The sequence below is a fragment of the Triticum urartu genome, chromosome 2A (assembly GCF_056163025.1).
Source record: "Triticum urartu cultivar PI428250 chromosome 2A, HENAU_Tu73, whole genome shotgun sequence".
Taxonomy (NCBI): domain Eukaryota; kingdom Viridiplantae; phylum Streptophyta; class Magnoliopsida; order Poales; family Poaceae; genus Triticum; species Triticum urartu.
The window spans coordinates 280,698,355-280,706,107 of NC_141874.1; positions in this window are offsets into that span (position 1 = coordinate 280,698,355).

Sequence of the window (7,753 nt, forward strand, 5' to 3'; positions counted from 1 at the left end):
TCCTTTTGTAGTTGTCTGTACTCAGACATGTAATGCTTCCGTTGCTTGTATGCTCTGAATGATGGGTCATGAGACCTCTGTTTGTATTGAATGCTATGTGGCTCTTCTGGGCCTTTATCTATATGAGTTTGAGTTATGTTGTGATGACATGTTGTACAGCACATACTTGCATGTTATGCGTACGTGTAACGTGTATGGCTATGTGTGGGATCCGACAACCTAGTTGTTTATCCCTGGTAGCCTCTCTTATGGGGAAATGTAGTCTTGTGCTTCCATGAGCCATAGTAGTCCGCTACAGCCCGGTTCACCAGAGTCCTGCTAGCCTAGCACTACTGCTCCGGAACACTTGACTGGCCGGCATGTGATTCACTTCGTTCCTGTGTCTGTCCCTTCAGGGAAATGTCACGCGGTGACATCCGGAGTCCTGTCTAGCCTGCTACAGCCCGGGTTCCTGGAGTCCTGTTAGCCCAGTGCTACAGCCCGGATTCATACGCTGTTGACCGACATGCTCGAGGTTGATTCATGTATGTTTGTCCCTGTAAGTTAGTGCCACTTTGGGTTCATGACTAGTCATGTCGGCCCGGGTTCTCTGTCATATGGATGCTAGCGACACTATCATATACGTGAGCCAAAAGGCGCAAACGGTCCCGGGCCAGGTAAGGTGGCACCCGTGGGAATACCATGCGTGAGGCCTCAAAGTGATATGAAGTGTTACATGCTAGATTGGTGTGACTTAGGATCGGGGTCCCGATAGCGTTGGTATCAGAGCCTGACTGACTGTAGGATTACCAAGCCAAACTGGTCGAAGTTGAGTCTAGAAATGCTTTAGTTATATAAGGGAATTGATTGTGGAAGGGAACGTAAGGCACTTTTTACTCCTTTACCTCATGTCATTCTTTCTGAGTCAGCCTCTTCTTTTCTATGAGGGTTAAGGCCTAGGCTTCTCCTCTATCTCTCAGGATGATGTGTTACTAAACCGTAAAGTCTTAGGATTGTTGGGTTGTGTCTCCGTACAGTTCTACTACTTCCGTGTGTCCTCAGTTTGACCCAGAACCTTGATATTATGATGTTGATTGATTATGCTATTCCTTGGATGAATGTCTCAAAATCCTTTTGAGCATTTACAGCCGTTATGCTGCCGAAATTGTCCTAGGATTTCAAGAGTTTCCAATGCTTTTGCATTACATTCCGCATCCTCGTGTCGATGCTAATTCCATCCTTGTTTCCTTGGTTTCTGTGCCAGGATGTCGTCTGCTAACCGAGGTTCAGTTGCTCATAGCAAGAACCACGGAGATGGTAGGGATGAGGATCCTCCTGACCAGCCTTTGATGGCAGAGTTCTTGTTAGCATCCGAGAGGAACAAGCGTGAGACTAACCGCTTGCTGGCACAGATTGAGCAGAACACCGCACATCAGCGTAAGAAGTTGGTTTCTATCACCGACTTCATTGGTCTGAAACCACCCACCTTCCATCATTCCATTGAGCCACTCGATGCGAATGACTGGCTCTGGAGCATCACTCACAAGTTGCATTCTGCGAGTGTGGCTGAAGGTGACAAGGTCACCTATGCTACCTATCACCTGGAAGGTCCTGCTAGTATTTGGTGGCAGAGCTATGAGGCTATGCTTCCAGCTGGCCAGATTCCTACCTGGAGGGATTTCACCAAGGCTTTTCGTGAGCACCACATTCCTCAGGCTCTCATTGACCGCAAGAGGGAAGAGTTTTGTAGTTTTACCCAGGGTAAGCTGCCTGTTGATGCTTACAGTAGAGAGTTTGGAAACCTCTCCCACTATGCTACAGAAGAAGTGTCCACGGACGCTAAGAAGTAGGCTAGGTTCCGGAAGGGTCTCAACCCTAAGTTGCGTCGTGATCTCCACTTGCATCATTGTGATACTTTCCAGGCTCTTGTGAACAAGGCCATTAATGCAGAGACAGCTCAGCTCACTTACGAGGAGTCTCGTAAGCACAACCGTGATCTGGGTTCTTCCTCCTGCTTTGGCTCTCAGAAGCGACGGATTTGGATTCTGAACTCAGCTCTTCCACCTGGGTATGCACCGAGGCCATCCGATGTGGCGCCTCACCCATCTCAGCAATGTGCTCCACCCAGGCCTATTAGTGGACCACTTGCCAATGTAGGTCCACGTCCTACCTCAGGAACTTGCTTCACCTGCGGAGAACCAGGACACTACTCACATGACTGCCCTCAGTCCAGTTATACTCCACCCTAGTCTGAGAGGTGTGTTGGCTGTGAAAAGCCATCAGGCAAGATGATCAGTACCAAGTCAGTCTCCATTGAACGAGCATGTGTGCACCATGTCTCAGCTACAGAAGCTCAAGATGATCCCGACGTCGTACTGGGTACGCTTCTTGTCAATTGTCACCCAACTTCAGTTCTGTTCGATACTGGAGCATCCCACTCCTTCATATCCGAAGGTTATGCTCGGTTGCACAACATGTCATTTTGTGATATGCCAACTCCACTAATAATCCAGACTCCTGGTTCCTAATGGCAAACCTCCAAGGTAAGCCATGGTAATGAAATCCTTGTTGACAGACTGGTATTCCTTGCTTCTTTAATATCTCTCAAGTCTTCAGATATTAACATCATCTTGGGCATGGACTCGATGACAGCTCATCATGCCAAGATAGATTGTTACACTAGATCTTTTCAACTTACACATCCATCTGGCAAAATAGTCACTGTCTCTACTAGAGTTGCAAGGCGTCAACTCTATTCTCTTAATGCCAGCCCTCTTCCCGACCTTGAAGATATTCCGGTAGTCCGTGACTTCTCGGATGTCTTTCCAGAAGAACTGCCAGGTGTTCCACCTGACAGAGATGTAGAGTTTGTCATAGAACTTATCCCAGGAACTGTTCCAATCTCTAGGAGACCATACAAGATGGCACCTTTGGAGTTAGCCGAGCTTAAGAAACAGGTTGATGAGTCCTTGCAAAAGGGTTTCATCCAACCCAGTTCTTCTCCTTGGGCTTGTCATGTCCTCTTCGTCAAGAAGAAGGATGGTACGGATCAGATGGTTGTAGATTATCGTCCCATTAATTTGGTCATGATAAAGAACAAGTATCCGCTCCCCAGGATCAACGACCTGTATGATCAGCTCGCTGGATCCTCAGTCTTTTCCAAGATGGATTTGAGGTTAGGCTACCACCAAATCAAAATCAGAAATGGGGACATCCCCAAAACGGCCTTTGTCACTCGTTATGGTCAATACGAGTACACCGTGATGTCTTTCAGCCTAACCAATGCTCCAGCTACTTTCTCCCGCTTGATGAACTCAATCTTTATGGAGTACTTAGATAAGTTCGTCGTGGTTTATCTCGATGATATTCTTATTTGCTCAAAGAACAAGGAAGAGCATGCCGCACATCTTAGACTTGTGTTAGAAAAACTCAGAGAGCACCGCCTTTATGCCAAGTTCTCCAAGTGTGAATTTTGGTTGCCAGAAGTGACCTATCTGGGCCACGTGATCTCTAGTAATGGCATTGCTGTCAATCCTGAGAGAGCTAAAGCCGTTCTTGATTGGACTCCACCCGAAACGGTCAAACAAGTTAGGAGTTTCCTTGGTCTAGCCAGTTATTGTCGCCGCTTTGTTGAAAACTTCTCCAAAGTGGACAAACCTCTCACGGAACTTCTCAAGAAAGATAAAAAGTTTGAGTGGTCCCCACAGTGTGAGCATAGTTTTTAGGAACTGAAAAGACGCCTGACTTCTGCGCCCATACTCGTGCCACCGGATTTCATTAAAGACTTTGTTATCTATTGTGATGCTTCGCGTCAAGGACTAGGTTGCATTCTTATGCAGGATCATCATGTGATTGCCTATGCATCTCGACAGTTGCATCCACATGAGGAAAATTATCCTACACATGATCTGGAGCTTGCAGCCGTAGTCTATGCACTCAAGACCTGGCGACATTACCTTCTTGGTAACCGTTGCGAAATCTACACTGACCATCAGAGTCTCTAGTATATCTTCACCCAACCGGATCTGGATCTCAGACAGAGACATTGGTTGGAGTTGATCTCGGATTACGACTTAGGAATCACCTACACCCCAGGCAAAGCCAATGTCATGGCTGATGCTTTAAGTCGTAAATCCTATTGCAACAACCTCATGTTGCAACAATGTCAACCACCCCTCCATGAGGAATTCTATAAGCTTAACCTTCACATAGCTCCTCATGGATCCCTTTCTACCTTGGTGGCGAAACCTACCCTTACAGATCAGATCATAGAGGCTCAGAAGCATGATACGGGAATTTCCCGGATCAAGAAAAATATTTCCAAAGGAGTTGCCAACTGTTTCTCTATGGATGAACGAGGTGTTGTTTACTTTGGAAACCGTTTGGTGGTTCCCAAATGTCTACAGATGCAGCAACTGATCCTTAAGGAGGCCCATGAATCTCCTCTCACGATTCATCCCGGTAGTACCAAGATGTATCAGGACCTACGCCAGAGGTTCTGGTGGACTAGGATGAAGAGAGAAATCGCTTAGTATATTGCCAACTGTGATGTTTGTCATCGCGTTAAGGCAGAGCATCAAAGGCCTGCTGGCACCCTTCAACCTTTAGCTATTCCCGAGTGGAAATGGGACAAAGTTGGTATGGACTTCATCACCGGCTTTCCCAGGACCAAGAAAGGAAATAATGCTATCTTCGTAGTCATTGATCGTCTCTCCAAAGTGGCTCACTTCATACCTGTTCGAGAGAGTATCACTGCTAGTCAGCTCGCTGACTTATATATCTCCCGAATAGTGTCACTCCATGGTGTTCCACTAGATATCAATTCAGACCGTGGCAGTCTTTTCACCTCTCATTTCTAGGAAAGCTTCCAGAATGCCATGGGAACTCATCTTTCTTTCGGTACCGCTTTCCACCCTCAGTCAAGTGGTCAGGTGGAAAGGGTCAACCAAATTCTCGAAGACATGCTTAGAGCTTGTGTTATCTCATTCGGTATGGATTGGGAGAAGTGTCTTCCTTTCGCCGAGTTTGCCTATAACAATAGCTATCAATGCAGTCTTAAGAAAGCACCCTTTGAGATTCTGTATGGACGAAGATGTCGAACACCTTTGAACTGGTCAGAAACCGGTGAAATACAATTCTTTGGACCGGATATGATCCAGGAGGCAGAAGAGCAAGTTCACATCATTCGTGAGAATTTGAGAACAGCCCAATCTCGTCAAAAGAGCCAGTATGACCGTCGTCATAAGGAAGTGGCTTATGAAGTTGGTGACAAGTCTTACCTTCGGGTTACTCCTTTGAAGGGTACCCATCGTTTCGGTATCAAGGGCAAGTTGGCTCCTCGTTACATCAGTCCTTTTCGCATTCTCGCTAAACAAGGAGAGGTTGCCTACCAATTGGAACTACCCCCACATCTTTCTCGAGTTCATGATGTCTTCCACGTCTCTCAACTCAGGCGTTGCTTCTCGGATCCCATCCGCGGAGTGGACCACAAAACGCTTGATCTCCAAGATAACCTCACTTATCGAGAGTACCCCATTCGCATTCTGGATCAAGCAGAGCATGTCACTCGACGTCATAACATCAAGTTTCTCAAGGTTCAGTGGTCTCATCATGCCGAGAGAGAATCTACTTGGGAGCGAGAAGATCGTCTCCGACTTGAGTACCCCGCTTTCTTTCCGCCAACTCGTGAATCTCGGGACGAGATTTTTTCGAGTGGGGGCGAGTTGTCACATCCCTAGTTCTGGTATGATCCTAGGCTTGCTTTGTGCATCATGTTTAAATTTCAAATGAAATTGAAATGGGGATGTTTCAAACCCTAGCACCAAAGCAAATTCAAATAGGTTCAAATTAAAATGGGAATTTCAATAAACTCAAAATGTTGTTCAAAAATGTTCATGGTCCTTGGGAAATGTTGCAAACAACAACCAGTGGTGATGCACATTTTTGCTAAACATTTTGGATTTTTGAATCAACCCATATGTATTTGAATTGGAGCTGTTTAAAATAATATAAATATTTTAAAGGCTCCAAAAATGTTGGAATTTGGTGAGGGCCTCTCGTATATTATAACTAGTGGTCACAAGGAATCTCAACATTTTTATAATTGTGCTGGTATTTACTTTTAAGTCAAAAACAAATGTCAGAAATAGAAAAAGAAAACAAAAAAGGGAAAAACTCTTACCTGGCTTACCTGGCACCCCCAGCCGGCCCAGCAGAGGCCCAGCCCACTGGCCTCTACCAGTCACCACTTACCTCCCGCCAGGAGGACGCCGAGCGCGTGGCCGACGCACGCCAGCGCACGCCCGGCCACCTCCTGCTTGCCGCCTCCCTCTAGATGCCCCTGGAGACGCCATCCAGCCTCCCCGACCCCCTCTCACTCTCCCCTGTGCTTCTCCTCTCCTCTGTCACCCTCTCTCGCACGCACCCGAGCGCAGCCGACGCCACCGCTCGCCGTTGTCACGGCCACTGCCTCCCCTCATCCCTCCATTGTGTCCACGCGCTCCGCCGCTGTGGGCTACGCCTCCTCGACGAGACGCACGGCGTCGGACGCCCTGGAACACCGCCATCGCCATCGTCTTCCACCTCGGGCTCCACCGTCCACCACTGTCGATTCGTCGCCACCAGGCCCTCCCTGAGCCCACTGACCAACCCTGCGGAACCGTTGTGAGCTCCTACGCCCTCTGTAAGTGCATCTAGTGCCACCCCTAGTTGGTTTTGGAGTATTGATGACAAACCTAGTTAAGGGACTAATGTGTTTGTGAGAATTGCAGGATAACACAGGTAGAAGTCCCTCATTGATTCGGTTTTCCTACCAGAGATGACCCCTAAAAAATGTATGAAGACATTGAAGTCAAAGGTGGTATATGAAGATATTCACATTGAAGACTATGACAAGGGAAGACACCACATGAAGCCTATGGAGCTCGAAGACTTAGATCTTTCATAGTTCTCTTTCTTTTGTGTTGAGTCATAGGAACCACCGTACTGTTAAGTGGGGTCCAAGAGAACAGTCAGAATGACTGAAGTGATGCCTAACCAAAACCTATGTCTTCGAGTGAAGACTATGAGAACGAATCTTGTCCAGAGTCGGACAAGTCAGCTTTGCTTGCAGCCCAAGTAAAGTTGCCGTGTGAGTTTGAAATCTGACCGTTGGAACACGTGTCAGTTCCTTAGTGACCCAGGGTCATTTCGGACAAATCAGGTCGGGTTGCCAAGTGGCTATAAATAGCCCACCCCCTACAACCATAAAAGGGTTGGCTACTCAGATTGAGAGTACAGCTTTTGTCGTTTGAGAGCAACCCACCTCGAAGCCTTTGAGAGAGAATTCCTTGCGAGGATAAAGCCCTAACCACCCAGAGCCAAAGAGAATTAGGCATCACTTAAGTCTTCTTGTCTGTGTGATCTGAAGACTTATTACACTTGAGGACTGTGCATCCTCCAGCCGGTTAGGCGTCGCGTTCTGAGCATCCAAGAGACATTGTGGATTGCCGGTGAACGAAGTCTGTGATGGTTTGGGAGTCTACCTTGAAGACTTACCAGAGTGATTGGGCGAGGTCTGTGTGACCTTAGCTCAAGGGGAATACAGTGAGGACTGGGTGTCCTGAGCTGCGTGTTCAGGACTGGGTGTCCGGGACTGTGTGTCCTAAGGTTTAAATACCTAGCCGCCCTAACCAGACGTACAGTTGTCACAGCAACTGGAACTGGTCCAACAAATCATTGTCTTCAACGAGTCACTGGTTTCATCTTCCCTTCCCTTTACTTACTGTTACTCCTT